Source organism: Paroedura picta, chromosome 3 (assembly GCF_049243985.1).
Source record: "Paroedura picta isolate Pp20150507F chromosome 3, Ppicta_v3.0, whole genome shotgun sequence".
NCBI classification, from domain to species: domain Eukaryota; kingdom Metazoa; phylum Chordata; class Lepidosauria; order Squamata; family Gekkonidae; genus Paroedura; species Paroedura picta.
The window spans coordinates 101342223-101365561 of record NC_135371.1 but is presented as its reverse complement, the minus strand read 5'-3'; the positions used below and the strand labels follow the sequence as shown (position 1 = coordinate 101365561).

Below are 23339 nucleotides of genomic sequence, written 5' to 3'. Positions count from 1 at the left end.
AAAAGAGGGAATTGCCCTGCCACACTGCACAAGATCCCACCTTTAGCACACCTTGAGAGAGTGCAGGTTTTAAGCCTTTACCTTAACTCCTGAATTAGCAACATTCAGTGAGACGATGGAATATGATTAGGCTTTAACGCTAAATAAATTTAACTTACTCATATTTACATAAGCATATATAGTGCTCACTGATCTAACGTCTTGTGAGATCAGGGCCACAGAAACTTAGCAAGAGAGAAGATACAATCTTTACATGTTGCTTGCAAGATAGAAGATACAGTCTTTATATGGAGACAGAGCACAAAAACAATGTGACTCTGAGCACAAAATGCTCAGTTTCAAACAAATGCTCAAACAAACTGGAGCATGTCCAGAGGACAGCAACAAAGATGGTGAGGGGTTTGGAGACCAAGATGTATGAGGAAAGGTTGTCGGAGTTTGGTCTGTTTAGCCTGGAGAGGAGATGACTGAGAGGGGATCTGATAACTATCTTCAAGTATTTAAAAGGCTGTCCTGTAGAGGATAGAGCAGAGTTGTTCCCTCTTGCCCCAGAGGGACAGACCAGAACCAATGGGATGAAATTAATTCAAAAGAAATTTCGTCTAAACTTCCAGAAGAATTTCCTGACAGAGCGGTTTCTCAGTGGAACAGGCTTCCTTGGAAGGCGGTAGGTTTTCCATCTTTGGAAATTTTTTAACAGAGGCTGGGTCGTCATCTGATGGAGAGGCGGGTTACGGTGGATGAGCCAATAGGATTGCGAGTGTCCTGCATAGTGCAGGGGGTTGGAATAAATGAGCCAGGAGGTCCCTTCCAACTCTATGATTCTATGATTCCCTTTTATTGAAGAGAGGATGTGGGTAGTCCCACCTGGAACAAAGTCCTCCAAGTTTCTCAGAGACTAGTCCAGTTCAAACTGGTTTCTTGGTAGAGTCTGCAATTCCTGAGCTGCAGCCATATGTATCTCCTGAACCAGGACCTTGCAGTGTAGAAATGCCAGCCCTTCTGAGTAGGCCTGGACCAAATAATTTGCTGATTGCATTTCAACATATTCTCAGAGAGCAGTAATATCAGGGCTTTCTCAGTCCCACCTTCCTCACTCACAGAGTGCTTGTTGTGGGGAGAGGAAGGAAAGGCAATACTAAATCACTTTGAGACCGATTCTACACCAGTGATGCCACGGCAGGTTCCTGCTGGGTGTTTGGGGTGGGGCAGGTTGTCCTGCCTCTTCCCAGGTCCAGACAGGAGAGCATTTTCCCTGCTGCACCTGATCTGTCCCGTATTTGTGCCTTCAGATGAGGCAGCCAGGGTGGCTAGTTTCCACCTTGGGACATTTTTTGTCTCTTCCGGAACACTGTAATCATGGCCATAGGTGGGGAGGAGCCAGGCCAGAATGGCCCAACTCTTCCCTTCCTCACAGCTTACAGACATAGGTGTAGGGAATGCAAATGAGGCCCTGAGTCCAGGCAGACCTGGCTGGGCCATGACATCATGTGGAACCAGGAACCATCAGATAAGCCGTGAAGTGGGGCAAATTCCCAGTGTGGAAAGGTCCCAGACTCCTTCTGGTAGAGAAAAGTGGGATATAAAAACTGTCCGGGTGAGGATGGAGGGTTAGGGACCAAAGGAGACGAATACGGGGAGGGAGACTGTAGAGTTACGCCCGGACTTCAAACCCGGATTGAAGACGCTAGAAGCAAGGGACTAATAGCGGCCAACATAGAACCGGTCCTCGCGTTGAGTGCCCGGCCAGCCCGAGAAGGGGGCTGGGAGAAAGAGAGTTGTGGTCAGCTGTACCTCCCCACTCACCCGCTCCGAGGACGGGCCCGACCGAGAAGTCGCCGATGCTGGAACCTAGAAAGAAACGCTTACCTGAGAGTAGAAGGGAACTTCCGGACGCCGAAGAGCGACTAGGACAGAAGGGCGGCAGCGGCAAGAGGGGTTATGTAAGGGGGGCGGAGTCCAAGGCGGGAAATATAAGGTGGGGAGTGCACACGGGTTGGGGGTTGTTGGTGTGGATGAGGAAAAAGGACGTTGCGAGTGTATGGGGAGAAGAGAATAAAAGACGGTGTTTGGAAAATCCAGCATACTTTGTGGTTCTTGGTCGGAAGAAGAGGGGACGCCACGGCTGAGAAGGGTGAACCCCACGGGGGGGGGGGGCGGAAAGCGCCCCACAAAAACCAACTCTTCTTTTTTCCTTCTGACACTTTCAGGTTTATTTGCTGGTCTATTATTCACTCCTAGGTCAGGAATTGTTTCAGAGATCTAGGCTGTTTGCCACCCAGAATCTCCTCCCTCATGGAAATCCATTTTCATCTGCCTCATTCTCTCTCCCTTCATCTTGAGGAGAGCAATGATGAACTGTTCAAGCAAATCTTTTATGTATACCATTATGTATACCATTAATATATGTCCATTAATATATCTGATTCTCAGCATGGCCAAATCTGTGAATACTTAAAGCAGAGATCAGAGCCTTAGTTAAAAGCATGGAGAAAAAGAAAAGGCTATTATCAGGGACTGAATGGACATTTTATGACCTCAGTACTGGAAGATTTTCATTGGCTGCTCATTCAAAGTGATGGTTCTTATACCTGATAATAACTTAGCCAATTAAAATTTCTGGACAGTTTTCAAAGGCAGCCCCATTCATAATGCATTACAGTAATCTAACCTGATCATTCTGTTAGAGGGCCTGCAGCATGGACTGAAGGGACTCCATCTTGGATTTCTGTCTCTGCACCCAGAGGCTGAGCTCCTTCAGGTTTATTATTATTACTAGTAATTAAGCCTGCTGTATGGCTAATACAGTGGGCGCTAGGTACTTACCTTCTTGCGGGTGCTCCATGGCAGCGGGCTGTCGGCGGGTGCTCCCTCGGGCGGCGGGGCCTCCCCTGGGCGGCGGTGTTTTGTTGTTTCGGGCGGTGGCCTGACGCGGCGAGAGGCGCTTTGGACCTCTTGCCACGTCAGGCCGCCGGGCAGGGAGCCTGACGCGTCGGAGGCACAAAGCGCCTCCGACGCGTCAGGCCCGCGGTCAAAGGAGCAACTGCGAGCAGTTGCTGGGGCTGGGAATCAGAGGGACCAATCGGCAGGCGCTTGGTCCCTCCGATTGTCTGTCCGGAGGAAGGGTCCAATCCGGACCCTTCCTCATCCCGGACACATCCCGCCCCAGAATGCCTTACTGGATTATTTAGTCCGCGGCACCTGTGGCGCCCGCGGCGCCGCGGGCTTGTGTTAAGATATTCAGGTTTATTATTATTATTACCCGCCACTCCCAGATGGCTCATGATGGGTGACATGTGTCTGAATAAAAACCCCATAAAACCCCCATTAAAACTCTAGACATAAAAACGGATCCATAAATCAAAAGAAAAAGATACAGCAGAAAAACTCACTGACTATTCTCATTCTCCCAATAAACATCTTCTTGGGGGGTGGGTGGGAAGAGGGGCGCAGATAGAACTCACAAATTGCTACTCATGCTGCTCTCCTGGAAGGGGGCCATGCAGATCCTGCTAGCCTTACCAGCCTCAACCATAGACCTGGTGGAAGAACACTTCCCTGGGGCCAGGAATAACCAACAAATTAGTACCCATAGACCGTAAAGCCCTGCAGGGGGCATAGGACAACAGACGGTTCCTCAGATATGTGGATCCCAGACTGTGTAGGGCCTTAAAGGTAAAAACCAAAACCTTGAACTGGATCCAGGCAGCAACTGGCAGCTAATGCAGCTGCCTCTGCACAGGCTGGATAGGTGCCCTCCAAGGTGTAGCCATGAGGACCTAGCAGCTGCATTTTGCACCAGCTGCAATTTCTGGATCAAGCCCAAGGGCAGGCCCGCATAGAGCGAGTTATAGAAATCTATTCTGGAGGTGACCGTCGCATGGATCACTGTGACCAGGTGTTCAGAGGACTTGTAGGGCACTAGTAGCTGAACCTAGCAAAGATGGAAAAATGCCTGGCTAGCTACCCTCTTGACCTGTGCCTCCATAGTTAATGAGGCATCAATGGTCACCCCCAGATTCCTAGCCTGGGATGCTATGGTAAGTTGTGTCCCTGCCAGGGTCGGTAAATATGGCCCTCTACTCTCCCGATTTCTTGGGCGCTAGAAAAAGAATACAGTACACAACCTTGTCCCACTGATGTTATGGAACCTTTTCTATCACTCCTATATTTAACAGGTGTTGAATTGTCTCCAAGACCAACAAGGCCTTTCCGCTGTCCTTTGGCACTGGGGATGAAACAAACCTGTGAGCGAGCATCTTCCAGAACTCTATCTCGGAACCCTTTTCTATAAATGACAGAACTCAGTTGTCCGATGTAGATCCAGATCTCAAAGAATATATGGAGTCTCTCCCCTGTTCTGGTGTCATGCTGCATACTTTTTTGTTGTAGCACATCTGTCCCCCTGCTTGTTGGTTTGGAATTGTGACCTCTGGTACCTGGATTGGTAAGGGAAGGAGTGTCTTCCTCTGAAGTTGTCTCTTTGGGAACTTTGTGACTTGTATGAGTGAAAGGACTGATAAAATTTAGATCTGAAATCCTTGTCCCTTTGGCCTATTATGCACGGCCGCCGAAACGGCGATTTCGGGTCACATGGAAAACGTGGAGGGGGAAGACGCGAAGCAAACCACTTACACACGGGATGGGACGCAATGGCGGCAAAACCCAGAGTAACTGATTATGAACGCAGCGACCCCGACGCCGCTTCTGGTTGCGCCCCGGTCACCCGGAAGCTGCGCTTTCTTCCGTGTTTCACTTACACGGCTTTTTCGGCGGCCTACACTGAATCTGAGGCCGGCAATAACCGGCGCCATGCGTTATCGGTTATTTTAGGCGACGCCATTCCACCCCGAATGCGGACCTTCCCCTCCATGCATAATGGGCCTTTGTGAAGAGCTCCCTCCCCAAAGAGGAGTCTACCAGAAAACTTTTCCTTTGCCAAGTTAAACTTGGACAGAGTGTCTACCTTCCAATTTTTGAGCCAGTGGTTTCGCTGTGCCACAGTACTGGCTGCCTGGGCTCTAGCTGAAAATTGGAGTACATCCTGGGATGCATCGGCCGTGAACTGACATGTTCTTCTGATCTTTTAATCTTCAAATGGGCTCTCCTTTGTCCAGTGGATCTGGTTCTGGATCCTGCAATAAGTCATCTGCCTAGATCACTGCTGCTCTGGCAAAATTTGAGAGAAAAGCATCTGTTCTTATAGCTGAGGAATTTCCCTCATGTGCTTTAAGACAGTTTCATTTTTTCTGTCCACAGGATCCTTCAGAACATTATCTCCATCCTCGGACTAAACAGCTCCAGACAGCATTGCCACCACAGGAGCATCAACTAAAGAGATTTTTAAATCCTTCATGGCTTCCTCTGGTAGCATATAATATTTTTTTGCCACTTCATGCAAGGACATTCCACCCCCTGGCACAGCCCATTCTGCCCTCATTACATCTTCAAAGTCATCTGCAAAGGGAGAAACTGTTAACTTAGTAGGTGTTTTTTAAAAACCTCTAAAGTCCAAATTAGCAGACCTTCTGGACTTGTCTGAAGATGCAGCCAGTCTCAGTCTCATAATTGAGGCTCTTTGTGACCATTTTTAAAAACCTTTAAAAATGATCTAAGTGAAATAGTCTGGTGGAAATCTGCATGTCAGATTCTATCCCAGATTCTACCTCAGACACTACAAATTTAGATGCAGATACTGACTGTGTGTCCTCTCTGTCGGACACAGTCTGATGAGATGTTGTTCTATGACTTTTACGCTTTTTTGTTGGTCTGACCCCCCCCCCCCCCCACCAAATAGAGCTGGAGCTCACCAGAACCCCACCCCTTCCGTAGTTTATTTCCTTTGTATTTCACTGTCCCTATGTGGTAAAAGATGTTTCACATCAATTTGGTAGACTACAATCCCCCTTGAGGGATCCTGGAGTGCTATGAGGGTTGGCTGTGATTCTTGGGCCCCTTCCTGGACGTTCTCCCAGGGTCCATGAATCATTGAAACAGCCACAGCATAGTCTATCATACAAGACAGTTGTGAGAATACAGTGGCTGTATACTGCTCTCTTTAAAGGGATTTCCCAGGATAAAAATGTGAAAGTTGCACATTTCCCCCTCTCCCAAAGGAATCTGGGTGTTCTTCAAGTGCCTAAGCATGCCCATATAATAATGTAATTATTATTTAAAGCACCATTTTAAATGTAGGATTATAATGAGGAATAAATAAAGCTTCAAAGATGCTTCTCTTATTTTGATTGCTACAAAAAGGCATGGATCGTTAAACTCCTCTGACTGTACAGACTTAGTTAAGTACAAATCTTTTGAGACTCAGTAGGCAATCAATATTATGCAAGTGGGATAAATGTCCTTTGTATCTGACCTTTTTCGTCCCAGACCCCTTTTGTTACTTTCTCTGGTGTTACATCCTGCACAGAGGAAAGAGCATTAACTTGCATTAACAACATAGCACTGCCTAATCTGACACAATGTGAAAATGCGCTTTTGGTGTTTCCAAATATGTACTGTAAAATGTTCATTGTATAGGCCAAGGCTGTACAACAATGTATTCTTAATCATAATAACTTTTTAAAAAAAAGCACAATTGTACCATTTTCAAACCTTCCTTGTGGCTGAATACGTTAGTCTGAAACAGAACACAGGAAGGCTCGATGAACAACGGTACTCAAATGCAGTTATTTTTAGAGGCAGGCATGTTAATGTTTCTATTTGCTGCACAGCCCTAAGGAGTTCAGTACTCCAACTTTTATGATATTTCTGCTGCGAGGGAAAACTATGTGTATGTGCGCATGTGTAGCTGCCGAGTGCCTGTATAATTTCTACCTCAACCGTCTAAAGCATAAGTTGAGCCACTTGGTGTCCTGCTCCGCCTGCAGCTCTGCTTTGGGGCATCTTGGGTATCCTCAAACAATGCATTATTTAATTAGAGTCAAGGCAGCTTCAATTGACAGAGCAGGAATTTGCTTTTAAGAAATGGGAACATTTCTGGATAGCATCAGCTTCAACAGTGGCTGCCCCCTCTCTAATAACATACCGCAAATGATACCCACTTGACCCACCAATTTGTTTCCTGCCCAACATACCTTCTGGCTTTTGTTAGATCCCTATCATCCTGTCATTATCCTTAATGCCTGTGATTCTGATCACTGTAAAGTACCCAAAGGGGTAAGTGCTAATTACACAGACATTTAGGTATAAGGAGCCAGAAGTTCTATTGACGACGAAATCACAGGTTTTCCCCTCCACTTGAAGAGGAAAGAGAAAACTATTCCCAGCAAGGGGAAAAAAATAAACATGTTTTATTAAATGAGGCATATGTATTGTTTTCATGTTCATCTGTTGCACACATTACATCTTGACAATGAGTTCAATCTGCTGTTATGAGTCTTTGAATGTTCACTTTATTTATCTAAACTGTGAAACCATATGCTTGAGAGAAGTGGAAGACGACCATCCGGGATTGCCTAGCAAGGACTGATAGTTGAACAAAAGAGCTTTATGCCTCAGTGAAATGGAGTAATAATTATAATTCCTACAGTAAGAAACAAAACACAGGCTGCCCAAGACATTTGTTGTTTATTGGGCTGTTTTGTCATTTCAGAAGAAGAGGAGTTGGTTTTTATACCCCGCTTTTCACTGTCCAAAGCAGTCTCAAAGCGGCTTACAATCACCTTCCCTTCATCTCCCCACAACATACGCCCAGTGTGGTTGGTGAGAGAGCTCTGAGAGAGACTGCTCCGTGAGAACAGCATTATGCAATGAGGACATGGTCATCCAGCTGGCTGCTTATGAAGCATCAGTGTATCAAACCCAGCTTGCCAGATTAGAAGCTGCAGCTCTTAACCACTGCGCACGCAGTGCAGAGCCATAAGTGCTGGAAGTGCACTGCCATGGCAGCGGTGGCGGTAGTGGGAGGGAGTGGGGGCATGGGGCCCCCACCGCATGATGGCGGGGAGCAGCATGCTACTCTCCCACCATGGTGGGGGTGAGGGAATGCCCCTGTCAGCTCTGTGGAGCCTGCAGGGATGCTGTAGGTTGGGGGAGGAGCTGGGCCCAAAGGCCCAGCTCCTCTAATTACGCACCTAGCCCTTGCCGGCGCCCACGGCAACCCCGGGAACACAGAAGATTCCACATTCCCTTAATGCGGACTTTCCAGGGACCTGGGTCAGGCCAGGGCTTGGCAGCACCCAGAATGGATTAAACTACTGGTGTACGTGTGAGCTCAGCCTGTCTAAAGTCTCAGGTTGTTGCCACAGTACCCAGACTTGATACTTAAAGGTCATCAGTTATAATATTTGTTCCATCGTGATTTTTCCAGGACTTCTTTGATTTGCCCCTCTCCCCCCAGTTTCAGCCCCTTTAGAGCATATGCCATTTCATTGGAGGTGTTCCTCTTTGACCCTCCTGTATGAACAGAATCTCTGGTAGCTGGTTTTCTTGGTGGTGTGCAATTTCTAGAATAACACCTAGAACCTAGTAATAATTTGCAGGTCCATCAGCATTCAGGTCACCACGGTAGGCTCCATGATGAAAGCATTCAGGATGGCTTTCTATTGCTGCCATGGCCAGGCAACTGCCATGGCTGTCTATTCAAAGCCTCCTAAATATGACTTCACATTATCAGTAGCTGCCAACTTTGGCATTCAGAAGGGGACAGTCCCTGGGATTGTTAATGTGTCTGTTCCTGGATCCACTGATCTTGGGTAGCCTGTTGCTTTGACATGACCCGCTGTATCAGATCCTCTAGAGCACTGGCCAACCATTCTCCCTGTGAGAAACTCCGAGCGCTCTTAATTACCAGGCTTCATTTGATGAAAGCAATTTATTGTAGAGAGACTATTCGCTCAACACGAGTTATTTGCCATTACTGGGGATCTCTGAATGAAGACCCCCTTATCAACCCAGAACTCTCAGCCTCTCCCCCTTATCAACCCAGACACCCTTATCAACCCAGAACTCTCAGCAAAAAAAATTTATGCTTGAAAACACATGTTGATGGAATAACCCAAAGATCGATAGTAACCCTGGCAACAGAGCTAGGGCTTGGCCTTTTGCACCTAGGGGCCAACACAGGAAGAGGAGTGTTGCACTCCAGTTGAAGGTTGGTGGGAGCATCAGTTAATATGGTATCATAAAACAAAGTACCAGGCAGGAATATGTCAAAAATCTAACATGATTTTGACACTCCCAAATGAATTAATTGCAGTAACTACTGTGTTCCCCAGTTGATTTAATGTTGTCATACTCTCTGGCTGCAGATGGGGCTTTTTAACCCTTACTTCCCCAAAAGGGCAACCACTATTGTCACCATTGTATTTATAGTATGGGGGGGGGCAAGCCAGGGTCTTTGGGCTCTGTCAATGGACCGTAGTTTCTTTTCTCTTCCTTGGATTTTCCTTGCTCCATATTGTTCCTTGTTCTTTATAGATGCTGTACATCTTCCATAATCCATTGACTGACTGCCCCCCACAAACCAGTATTCCTTCAATTTCTCTGTTTGTGGTTTCAGGTAAGTTTAAATGTTGAACCTGAGATGTCTTTCCCAAGTGCCAGCCTCCCCTTTTCCAGCCTGGGCTTTTGGGGATGTGTGGTTCAAGTTTAAAATACCCCCCAAACCCCTGAATTAATGCTGATTTGGGTTTTTTTCAGGTATTGCTAAGCTGAGCGGCGATTCTCTCCCTTATTCAGGAGCCAAATAGTTGAACCTGAATGGATTTGACAATCAGTTTAGGTTGGTTCAGGCTCAGGTTCTTTCCACAGCCTCAGATAGCATCTGGTGGAGTCTCAGATGGGGTCTGGTGGGGTCTTTTAAAGTCTCTCTAGCAGACCCGATCTGTTTGTCAGGCTCCAATAGAGACAAATCCTGTTGATTAAGTCTGAATCATGGGAATTCAAACCAGTGTAGAGCTGGTAATTTGGATATCCTGAAATAAATTTATGCAGAATAAAAAATATACCATTTTGTGTGTGTTTATATCCCTATTCTTAGCATTCCCAGACTCCTTTACAATCAGCTTCTGTGTCCCATAGAACAGGCTGAGATTCTAGGTCCCGCCCCTCTAGTGGCAGCATCACATCACTTACATCACTTGGCCAGATATTCTGAGGGCCCTGTGTGCATCTTTTGTCTGCAAAATGAGATTAATGATGTATGAAAAGATTGTACTAAGAGTTCTCTCGAATGGATTTACCAAGTGGCCTGGGAAATTCATTTGTTCCTCTGCTTCATTATTTCTCATTTAAAAATTTGGATAAACAGCTCACAGAATCTATTTTCTGCATTTTTATCCCACCTTTTATGTCAGAAGATTTAGGGATGAACATGGCTTTTCTTTCATTCATTTTATCTTCACAACAACACAGTGGGCAAGTTAGGCTGTGAGATGATGACTGGAGTCCTATCAGCTAATGCCAGGAGGAACCTAGCAACCCTAAACATAACACACTGCAAAAATAATGTACTTTTGGGGTCAGTATGGGTGATGTCAGCTGGAGACCCCCCCCACCCCCCAAATCCTTGTCCAGAGGCCTGTAGGGGTTAATGGCAACCCTGATAGGAAGGTTAAGATGCCCTGCATGTGTGTGTGTGTGTGTGTGAGAGAGAGAGTCAGAGAGAGAAAGAGAGAGGGGGGGGGAAACTAGGTATTTAGACAATAATCAACACAGGAGTCTACTAGCTAGTAAATATAACTAGTACATTTTCCAGTTGGAGGAAAGAAGATAAAAACAAACAAATAAAAAGTATAGTCAGTATAAAGGTAAAGGTATCCCCTGTGCAAGCACCGAGTCATGTCTGACCCTTGGGGTGACACCCTCTAGCGTTTTCATGGCAGACTCAATACGGGGTGGTTTGCCAGTGCCTTCCCCAGTCATTACCGTTTACCCCCCAGCAAGCTGGGTACTCATTTTACCAATCTCGGAAGGATGGAAGGCTGAGTCAACCTTGAGCTGGCTGCTGGGATTGAACTCCCAGCCTCATGGGTAAAGCTTTCAGACGGCTGCCTTACCACTCCACGCCACAAGAGGCTCTAGTCAGTATAAAAGAGACATGCATTTCTATGAAGTTAAAGCAGCAGCAGCATAGTCATAATAACAATAACAGATTGCAAAGTTAAGGTTACAAAATTAAAAAGCAGATTTCCCCCAACTGAATGCAAAGCTGGCACAAAATCTAAGTTGCCTGTTTCTGATGCAAATATAGGCGCTCACATGTTGTTCAGGTGCTCCTTGAAGATGCAGACATCATATGTGCAGACAAAGCATTAAGAAATTTAAATCACGTGGCCCAAAACCACCGGTTTCTATTTCCAGCCATGACTGGGGTACCAAAGTTCTCTCTTCTCTTAGTGGTTGTTATAATAGAAAAAGTCACAATCCTGTAATGTGATGATTATGCAAAGTGACGAGTGGCTGGGAGATTGAAGCATCTGTCTTTCTTGTTCTCTTCTCGCAAGAGGCAGCAGCAAACAGACCTGACATGATCAGAACAGAAGCCTGGACTAAATCTTTCACAGTCTGTTAGGGGAGGCAGAGACGGCTGCTGGAGCACGCTCCTTAGCAAGATGCCATCATATTAGCTTTGGAGAGGGGGCAAAGTTTATATTTATATTTTTAAATGACTCTCTCTTCCAGGATTGCAAAAGTAACTCCAGTATACAATAGTTTCCCTTCCCATAGGGCAATGAAACAAGATTTGTTTTCCTTAGCTCTCTGTTGATCTTCTTGCCCAATTTAGAATTGAGCTTTATACAGTAATGTTAGTTTTAACCCCAAGCACTGCTGACAGACATGTTTGGGAACATGGCTGATTCACCCATTTTAGAAAATTCCCTCAACAATCTCAGAGGGCAAGAGCTTGTTTATTTTTAAATGCCAACTATGGGTGGGGCAAGAAGGCACTGCTTGGGTTCAGTGTCAGCAGTACAACTAGTCAGTTTGGTGTAGTGGTTAGGAGTGCAGACTTCTAATCTGGCATGCCGGGTTTGATTCTGCACTCCCCCACATGCAGCCAGCTGGGTGACCTTGGGCTCGCCACAGCCCTGATAAAACTGTTCTGACTGAGCAGTAATATCAGAGGCTCTCTCAGCCTCACCCACCTCACAGGGTGTCTGTTGTGGGGAGAGGAAAGGGAAGGCAAATGTAAGCCTCTTTGAGCATCCTTTGGGTAGAGAAAAGCGGCATATAAGAACCAATTTTTCTTCTTCTTCTAGTCCATTCAGGCCAGAAATGATGACAGGCCAATAGAACAGCCACTCTTTGAGAATATAAAAGGGAGGACTCATAGGGTTGCCACCTCTGGGTTGGGAGTGGGGTGGCAGTGGGCGGGGTTTGTCATGGGGAGGGTTCTCAATGGAGTATAATGCTATGGCTCCAAAGCAGCCATTTTCTCCAGGGGAACTGATCTCTATCACCTGGAGATGACCTGTAAATCACAGGGATCCACAGTTCTCTCCTGGGGATTGGCATCCCTATGGACTCAATTTGGGCCTAGAATGAAGCAATGAAGTTGAGCGCACAGGCCACTCCCAGACCAGCTTCAAACCAGTCACATTCTCAAAAGAGTCCAGTCACCCAGGGAGCCTAATCCCAGAAGTCTGTTATTGGCTTCGATCCACAGAAAAGGACATAGTGGATTGATATGCGAGACACACTGTTGCTTATCAACAACAATGCCTTTATTGGCATGACAAGTAAAGAATAAACAAAAATAAAATACTAACATGGTATGAACCAGATTTGCAAAACACAACCATTACAAACAATCAGGTACAGTTACAGCAGTTGTAGCATTCATCTCTTCCAAGTTGGCAACTAAAATCTGGACTAAGATCAGTGCAATCACACACATTTTAGCTGGGTCCTTCTCATTCTTTGCTACCCCTATGCAGTGTTTCCTGTCAAGATGGATTCCCTGGAGAAGAGCCTAATGCTGGGATCGATCAAGGGCAAAAAAAGAAGGGGGTGACAGAGAATGAGGTGGCTGGATGGCGTCACTGAAGCAGTAGGTGCAAACTTAAAGGGACTCCGGGGAATAGTAGAGGACAGGAAGGCCTGGAGGATCATTGTCCATGGGGTTGCGATGGGTCAGACACGACTTCACACCTAACAGCAACAACAAAATAGTTTCCAGATCATGCAAGTTGATGTTACCATTTTATTCCACTCTGGTAAGACCTCACTTGGAGTACTGTTTTCAGATTTGGGCACAACTGAAGAAAGATGTAGGCAAACTAGATCATTTCCAGAGGAAGATGGTGAGTGGTTTGGAGACCAAACCATATGAAGAAAGGTTGAGGGAGCTTTGTCTGTTTTGCCTGGAGAGAAGACAGTTAAGAGGTGACATAATAACCATCTTCAAACAGTTGAGGGTCTGTCATAGACCCATTATGCACGGGGGTTTTAGCGCACATTCGGGGTGGAATGGCGGCGACTAAAATCACCGATAACGTACGGTGCCAGCTGCAACCGGCCGCAGCTTCGGTGCATGCCACCGAAAAAGCCGCGTTCGCGAAACGCGGAAGAAAGCGCAGCTTCCGGGTGACCGGGGCGCAACCAGAAGCGGTGCCCGGATCGCTGCGTGCATAATCGGTTACTCTGGGTTTTGCCTCCATCGCGCCCCACCCCGTGCATAACCGGTGTGTGTCGCGTCTTCCCCCTCCGCGTTTTCCATGTGACCCGAAATTGCTGTTTCGGCAGCCGAGCATAATGGGCCATATAGAAGATGGAGCAGAGTTGTTTTCTGTTCCCTCAGAGGATCGGACCAGAACCAATGGGTTGAAATGAAATCAACAACATTTTCAGCTAAACATCTGGAAGAAGTTCCTGATAGAGCGGTTCCTCAGTGGAACAGGCTTCCTTGGGATGTTGTAAGTTCTCCTTCTTTGGAAGTTTTTAAGCAGAGGCTAGATAGTCATGTGACAGAAATACTCATTTTATGACCCTAGGCAGATTGTTAGTGGGTGGGCAGGAAGGGATGTGCTAGTATTTTCTCTTGTGGCCCTTCCTTGCATACTTAGGGAATTGCTAATCTCCAGTGTGGGATGGTAGGTGAATTTCCTCCATGCCAGTGTGGATCCTGGAGATTTTTGGTGGAGGGGTCACTTGGGCATGAAATTGGGGTCACTGTGGGTGGGCAGGTAGTTGAGAGTACCTAGATTGTGCAGTGGGTTGGACTGGATCACCCTGGAAGTCTCTTCCAAATCTATGATTCTATGATGCTAATAACATAAATAAAATTAAAAGGCTGGTGGAAAAGTTATGGTAACACCATCTATTTTATAATGTCAAACAACATAATAAATCTACCCCAGAATACATCAGCTTAATTGAGTCAGACAAAAGTTCCCTTCTAATCTGAGTGCTGGTGATTAGGTAGGCTTAAAAATGAAACAGATCTCCTAAGCTTCCCAGAGGGAACGTTTTCTGCAGTAGTGGTATGCTTTCTGATATTCAACTCCCTATATAAATAATCTTTTAATGCATCAAATGAAAGCAAAAAATGTACTTAAATTCCTGTGGGAGGGGGAAATGGCTTCATTGAACCAATCTAGTGCAACCAGAGCACAAAGTGAAACTTATCCTAGTTCACTGATTTATAAATTTAGCCAGCTACTTTTTAAACCTAGTGAGTGCTCTGATGCCACAGCTGTTCTAGCAAGATTATTTAAAATTTTTCACTTTGTGATTATAAATCTCTACTCAAACCTTGATCTTATGATCTGAATGAACACTTGCTTCTGTTGATTTCCTTGTCAAGGTCATAGACATGATGAAGCTGAGAGAGTATCATATTGCCCCCGACCTATGATTATTTGGACAAGTAAGCTTTTTATTAATTAATTAATTAATTAATTAATTAATTAATTAATTAATTAATTAATTAATTATATTTGTATAACACCCTCCCCAGAGACAGGGCGGTTTTCATTTGGGACATGAGCGTTTCCATTTAAAAAGGAGTAATTGTTTTGAGGATATATAAAATATCTGTTTTTAAAAAAAATCAGTGGTGGATTGCCTACCAATTATTCTCATCGGATGTCATTTCAAGGCAGGATTGCCATCCCTCCCAGCGGAGTCTGGGGTCTCCCATTGCAAATCAGGCTTAGCAGGAGAAAGAGGAAAACCCAGATCACATAACTGGTGTCACATAGGTAGTGACATCCAGGAGATACTCTGGGCAAAAACTCTGTGGTAGAATCCATTTTTTTTACCATAGAGTTATTCTCAAATACCAGAGCAGTGCAAATCCTCTGGTATGTCATTTTCTGTATGATTCCAGTGACATGGCCTAGGTGTCAGAAACCCCATCTTTTTCTGCCATGATCATACTCTGCTGTATGTTACAGTGTTTAGCGTGCCTGGCCTTTGTGTCATGATGTAACCCAAATGCCTTAGCTTGACACCTCAAGGTTGATTTCCTGCTGCTATATTTTATGCTTACCATCCTCCCCAGACATTCCTCATCTTTTCCTTCATTAGGCTGCCATAGTTTCCCACTCCTATCCTTCCCTTGAAGCCCAAATGGTTATCTCTTCATTTTGACTCCTTTGAACTGCCTGGCTCGAGTTCCCAAGGAAGGGGGAAATTCCTGTATTGCTTACCCTATGCTTTTGTGTGTCTGCGAAAGTTGGACCATAAGGAAGGCCGAGTGTCAAAGAATTGAGGCTTTTGAACTCTGGTGCTGGAGAAGACTCTTGCGAATCCCTTGGATTGCAAGGCGAACAAACTGGTCAGTCTTAGAGGAAATCAGCCCTGACTGCTCCTTAGAAGGCCAGATCCTGAAGATGAAACTCAAATACTTTGGCCACCTCCCTACTTTCTTCAATTTAAGCCTAAATTTTGCAACAAGAAGCTGATGATCTGAACCACAATCAGCTCCTGGTCTTGTTTTTACTGACTGTATAGAACTTCTCCATCTTTGGCTGCAGAGCACATAGTCAATTTGATTTCTGTGTTGACCATCTGGTGATGTCCATGTGTAGTCTCTTGGGTTGTTGGAAAAGAGTGTTTGCGATGACCATTGTATTCTCTTGACAAAATTCTACCAGTCTGTGCCCTGCTTCATTTTGTATTCCAAGGCCAAACTTGCCTGTTATCCTGATTATCTTTTGGCTTCCTACTTTAGTATTCCAATCCCCCATGATGATAAGCACATCATTTTTGAAGTTGCTTCTAGAAGGTATTGTAGGGATTCATAGAACTTGTCAACTTCATCTTCTTCAGCAGCAGTGGTTGGGACATAGACCTGGATTACTGTGATGTTGAATGGTTTGCCTTGGATTCGAACTGAGATCATTCTGTCATTTTGGGGATAGTATCCCAAGACTGCTTTTCCTACTCTCTTATTGATTATGAAGGCTACTCCATTTCTTCTGCGAGATTCTTGTCCACGTTAGTATACCTGATGGTCATCTGAATTAAATTCACCTATTCCTGTCCATTTTAGTTCACTGATTCCTAAAATGTTGATGTTCAGTCTTGTCATCTCTTGTTTAACCACGTCTAGCTTGCCTTGATTCATGGATCTGACTTCCAGGTTCCTATGGAATAAAAGTTTGTCGTTTCTCCACCTGTTCCCTCCACAACTGAGCGTCCTTTCGGCTTTGGCCCAGTCGCTTCATTCATTCTGGTGCTACTTGTACTAGCCGTCTGCTCATCCCCAGTAGCATATTGGATACCTTCCGACCTGAGGGGCTCATCTTCCGGCGTCATATCGTTTTGCCTTTTGAACTTGTCCATTGGGTTTTCATGGCAAAGATACTGGAGTGGTTTGCCATTTCCTTCTCCAGTGGATCACCTTTTGTCAGAGCTCTCAGCTATGATCTGTCCGTCTTGGGTAGCCCTGCACGACATAGCTCATAGCTTCACTGAGCTACGCAAGCCCCCCTTGCAAGGCAGCGATCTTTGAAGGGGGCTGGAAACTATACTTCTTTTAATACAGACCAAAATCCCATTTGCCTTTTTAGCCACTGAGTCACACTGCTGACTCATGTTCAGTGTATGATCTACTAAGACCCCCAGAGCCTTTTCAAACATATTCCTGCCAAGACAAGAATCTATAGTGATGCATTTGATTTTTCCTACCTAAAATAAGAACTTTACATTTATCACTATTGAAATACATTTTATTCATTTTAGCCCAGTTTCCTTGCCTGTCAGGATCATCTTGTATTCTGATTCTGTCTTTTGGTGTGTTTGCTAACCCTTCCACCATAGAATCATAGAGTTGGAAGGGGCCATACAGGCCATCTAGTCCAACCCCCTGCTCAATGCAGGATCAGCCCAAAGCATCCTAAAGAATCCATGAAAAGTGTGTATCCAATCCTTGCTTGAAGACTGCCAGTGAGGGGGAGCTCACCACCTCCTTAGGCAGCCTATTCCACTGCTGAACTACTCTGACTGTTAAATTTTTTTCCTGATATCTAGCCTATATCGTTGTACTTTTAGTTTAAACCCATTACTATGCGTCCTTTCCTATGCAGCCAACGGGAACTGCCTGCTCAGGTTTAGTTTACAATCCACAAGTACCCCAAGGAAGAACAATGGAAATATAAAGGAGCTCAATAAAATAAAATTGAATCATAGAATCATAGAGTTGAAAATGGCCACATAGGCCATGTAGTCCAACTCCCTGCTCAACGCAGGATTAGCCCTAAGCATCCTAAAGCATCCAAGAAAAGTGTATATCCAACCTTTGCTTGAAGACTGCCAGTGAGGGGGAGCTCACCACCTCCTTAGGCAGCCTATTCCACTGCTGAACTACTTTGACTGTGAAATTTTTTTCCCTTATATCTAGCCTATATCGTTGTACTTGTAGTTTAAACCCATTACTGCATGTCCTTTCCTCTGCAGCCAATGGGAACAGCATCCTGCCCTCCTCCAAGTGACAACCTTTCAAATACTTAAATAGGGCTATCATGTCCCCTCTCAACTTCCTTTTCTCCAGGCTGAACATTCCCAAGGCCCTCAACCTATCTTCATAGGGCTTGGTCCCTTGGCCCCAGATCATCCTCGTCGCTCTCCTCTGTACCCTTTCAATTTTATCTATGTCCTTCTTGAAATGAGGCTTCCAGAACTGCACACAGTACTCCAGGTGTGGTCTGACCAGTGCCGTATACAATGGGACTATGACATCTTGTGATTTTGATGTGATGCCTCTGTTGATACAGCCCAAAATGGCATTTGCCTTTTTTACCGCTGCATCACACTGCCTGCTCACGTTTAGTTTACAATCCACAAGTACCCCAAGGTCTCGTTCACACACAGTGTTACCTAGAAGTGTATCCCCCATCCAGTAGGCATGCTTTTCATTTTTCTGACCCAGATGCAGAACTTTACACTTATCTTTATTAAATTGCATCTTGTTCTCATTTGCCCATTTTTCCATTGTGTTCAGATCTCATTGAACTCTGTCTCTATCTTCCGGAGTATTTGCCAGTCCTCCGAATTTGATGTCTACTGCAAACCTGATGTGTAGTCCCTCTACCCCCTCATCTAGATCATTAATATATATGTTAAAAAGTACCGGACCAAGCACCGAACCCTGAGGTACCCCGCTACTCACCTCTCTCCAGTCTGATGAAACACCATTGTCAACAACTTTTTGAGTGCGTTTCTCTAGTGTCATCTGCATATTTAATAAGCACCCTCTCTATTCCTTTATCCAAACAATTTATAAGTATGTTGAACAACACAGGATCCAGGACAGATCCCTGAGGCACTCCAAGAAGATTACAAATCCTCTCCAAGAAGATCACAAATCATTTTAAGCACCCTATGATATGCCAGCCAGTTCTCGGTCCTAATAACAGTAAAAGGCTCCATACTGCATTTTACCAACTTGTCAATAAGAATTTCATATGGAACCTTATCAAAAGCCTTACTGAATTCAAGGTAAACTATGTCTATAGCATTCCCCTGATCTAGCAAGGTAGTAATTTTATCAAAAAAGAGATAAGTTTTGTCTGACATGACTTGTTTTTCAGAAAGCCATCCTGACACTTAATAATTACAGTCATCTGCTCTAGCTGCTCAAGGACCTGATTTGTTCCAAAATTTTGCCAAATATAGATGTCAAGCTGATGGCTCAATAGTTACCCAGTTCCTTCTTTATCACCTTTTTGAAGATGGGGACAACATTTGCCCACCTCCAATCTTCTGGCACTTCACCTGTTCTCCAAGAACTATCAAAAATAATGGACAGAGGCTCAGAAATTACATCTGCAAGTTCTTTTAGTACACTTGGATGCAATTCATCTGGCCCAGAGGAGTTGGTTTCGTTTAAATAAACTAGGTGTTTATGATGAAAACATGATTATACTTACCAGGAACTGAAGTGCAAGTGTCTTTTGTGCAGGTTCACTTCCGTCTCACTTTCCTCCACTGTGGACTGGTGCTGTCATTAGTTCTTCTATACTCCATGGTGGCAGAGGGAAAAGGTGGGAAGAGCACTTCCTCCCCCTGTCACATGACCAAATGGGTGGGACTTTGCTGAAGGAGAGCGGGAGTAATCAGGAGCTTTCTATAAGCTTGTGAATATCTTCTGTGGCAGGCCCTACAGAAGGCACACAGTGAACAACAATTACAGATAAATGCAGCCATCTTTTACTGCTCATGATCGTCTTTGTGCCAGTGTATTTTGTAGAAACTAACCAGTCACTGACAAAGGCATGTATCCGTTAAGGTCAAGGTTGAGTCATTGAAGTGATCTGTTTTTCAAGCACAGATCACTCACAATTCACCCCCTTTTTGCTAATGGTAGTCTGGATGCATCATTTAAAAGACCTCTGGGGAAAAACACTACAATTCCTATAAAGCAGTGCGAAACACAAATGTGCAAATTGTTCCAGATTCAGATAGCTTTTCTTCTTATGACTTGGTCAAACACTGAGCCATGTAGCTGAGTTGGGAGACCCCCTTCTATCTATGGCTCATTTACTATGAAATGTCAGTATTTTGCGGATTTCAAGAATACGGTGAACAGAAGGCAGGGAGGTGGTGGCATGTAAGGGGAAGCATCAGGAAAAATAATATGAGAACATGCACGTGCAATCGCCTTTCTTACACAATGGAACATGTTCAAACTGTTTGAACACAGGCACAAACATTACTGAATTGCCAGTGTGCTGATTGCCACTTGCAAATGGACTGTGACCCAAACTGATGGGTAATTGAACATCATTTGCCTTGAGCCTGCCTGTCAATTAAGATCAACTTCAGAGGCTCTGCTGTTTACACCCATACCTTCAGAAGTTAGGTGGATAAGTACCAGGGTATTCCCACTTGTAGTATCTTTTTAAAATGGAACTGCCTTCCCAGAACGATTTGTATGGTGCCAAGTTTACAAAGATTCAAATGCAAGTCAAACACAGCCCTGTTTTCAAAGGATTACTTCTGTCCTGTTGGTTTTATTAATGGATTCTAAGACATTTCTGTTTGATTTTTTTTAAAGAAACATGTCATGCTCCCAAGATTTAATTTAAAAAATGTTGAGAATATAATGACTGAAAGGCAGAGTCAACAGCTTAAATAAATAAATGAATGAATGATATGCAAATGTTGCTCTTTGAGAATTTGGATAGCCTGACTTCTTGCTTTAGGAACTTCCTTGTTTCCAATATGTTCTGCTTGTATATTTGTAAACAAGCAGATATTGCAAAGACAGACGGTGGTATTTGACAGACATCTCTAAGTCATGTCAGGTTTTAGCTCTTGGGAATTTGTGCTCAGAGAACCTCAAGAAAGTTCCTCTAGCTGGCTAGCTGACTGAAGGCCAGCAAAACTCAAGCAGTAGAATAGACAGAAATTGCTTATCTCAGAGCTGGAGTTAACCCAATCTTTGTGCTGAGTGTTGGGGTTTAAAAGCAATTTGTAAGAAAAAATAAGGTTTTTAAAAGGATAGGAAAATTGTTTTCCACGTTCTTTAATATATGAAAACGGATCATGTAGCTTAACAGTGAGCACCTCTGCTTCTTTTACACATCAACAGATTTGATGAGAAACATAGAAATATGGACTCGGACACCTCCAGAGGAATTCTGCAATCAGCACGGACATAGCCCAGCCTCAACCGGCCTGTCCATTCAGATTAAACCTTAATTAATGAAGCAAACCTTAATTAACAACTGTCCGAAGAATTTTTTATTGGGATTGCATAGTGAGTGGGACAAGAGCACTGTACTCCTGTTTCCTGCTTTGAAAGCACAGTGTACAAACTTTTATGGGCATGAAAAGAATGAAGTTAACTGTCTCCTTCCTAGCCGTTTGCATTTGACTATACCTGAGCTGAAATTAAAGTCAAAATTGGAACTATCTGAAATTGACCTCCTGCAAAGGTATTTGGGTCACCTCTCTTACCCCAGGGGAAGAGCCTAAGCTCAAATAGCCCCTTCTAAGGACCCCACAGAATATTGAGAGCCAAAAGAATTGCACTGGAGTCAAGCATTTGTAAAGAAAGTATATGCAAAAAATATGCTAACGCTACAGCAATACAAGAGCCTCTTGTGGCACAGTGGTAAGGCAGCAGTCATGCAGTCTGAAAGCTCTGCCCATGAGGGTGGGAGTTTGATCCCAGCAGCCGGCTCAAGGTTGACTTAGCCTTCCATCCTTCCAAGGTTGGTAAAATGAGTACGCAGCTTGCTGGGGGGTAAACGGTAATGACTGGGGAAGGCACTGGCAAACCACCCCATATTCAGTCTGCCATGAAAACACTAGAGGGCATCACCCCAAGGGTCAGACATGACTCGGTGCTTGCACAGGAGATACCTTTACCTTTACCTTTACCTTTACCTTTACCTTTACAGCAATACAAGGTAGCAAGTCAAGTAAAAGCAGTGTAACAAAAGTTCCAAGGAAAAACCCATTTCTCTTCCCCTCCCCCTCCCCGAAGGCTGGGAGACAAGCATAGTCCAAAAGTCCTATTCTCTCTACAAAATTATCTTACCCTCATGCACAAATTTGGAGTCCAAAACAACAGAGTCCCTACAGAAGATAATAAGACCCACAATGAGGCTCCCACACAATGAAACACACCCCAGTTCTAGTTGAGCAATTAAGAAAATCTAATGAGCTAGCAAGGATCAGATGGCCACTATCACACTCAGGTGCAAAAAAGGCAAGGCAATCTTGCTCTTATCAGAAATCTGGCCAGAGATGTTTGGTTAAAGATATATTTTTGCCACCTTCCCCTGACCTTTGATGTGCTTGTGTAGTAGCAAGTCAGCATACTGTCCTCATACCTCCCAACATTCCAGAAGAAACAAGAACTTATATCCTGGAATTTTGGGGGTGTTTTGGGGTCTCAATGAGGTAAAAGAGCAAGGAGGAAGGGGAAGAGAGGAATTGTCTGGGGTCTCAGCTGGTGGTGCATGGTGGTCTTTTAATGGCCATTATTTTCTTTGGAAATATCTGGTCTCTGAGCTCAAAAAATAACCAATTGAACATAACAGCCTTTTAAAAAGCTTCCACTGTAGACGTGGGTGTCTTAGATCCTAGCCATAAATTGTTAACACTAGCACGCTAGTTTTCTGCTTGTGAGAACAGCAGATGGTGCTTCAGTTACATTTCCTTCTGCTTTGCAAAACACTTTTGCCACCTGGGCATTAGGTGAAATTCAATGAATTTTCCCTCAGGTTTATGAATATCTGGGCATGGTGATGCAAATGGTGGAGAGGTACTATACCCATTTGGAAAAGTGTATGACGAAAATAATTTCAGCAATAATATTGACTTAAACTTCAAATGAATTTTCTTTTTAAATACAGTATTTATTTGTAATCATTGGCTGAGCAATTAATTTATTCATAGGACTAAATGCTGTATGCAGGACTTCCTGCTGTCTGCAGGAAGGAAGAACAATGATTCCCACTGTGTGGAATGCTGCCACTTGCACTGTACTGCGCCATACTCCTGCAATATGCAAAGACAACCCAATAAACAGAAACAAGTCATTTGTGAGCAGCCAAAGGTTTGCTTATGAAGAGTGGATTGCAAGCTGGGCTGAAGGATGTTTATATATCCCTAATGAATGTTCCCGCCTACCAAAATGCAGGCTTTTCATTTGCATCACAAACTGATTGAAACAGTCAGTTTGTTACATAGATGCAAAATGAACGTTCAGTGAACACAAATATGCAACTGAACTGAATGCATTTTCATCTCCTTCCTGTAAGCTCTTTCTTCCTGTTCCCCTGTTGTCTACTTACTATGTCATAGCTGAGGTTTGGGGTATGTTAAATTCAGGTGTTTTTTTTAATAAAGAATTATGCACCTTGATCATTGATGATGACACGTAGAAAGACCACTATCTTGCCGAACAGTTTCAAAGAACT

General features: G+C 44.4%; 1 long non-coding RNA gene across 1 annotated transcript; it reads left to right on the top strand.

Moving 5' to 3' along the window:
• Positions 1 to 541: 541 nt before the first annotated feature.
• LOC143831275 (uncharacterized) lies at positions 542 to 21118 on the top strand. The gene is made up of 3 exons (XR_013228782.1): positions 542 to 667; positions 9436 to 9517; positions 20999 to 21118. It is a non-coding gene; the product is annotated as an uncharacterized LOC143831275 (long non-coding RNA).
• Positions 21119 to 23339: the final 2221 nt, after the last annotated feature.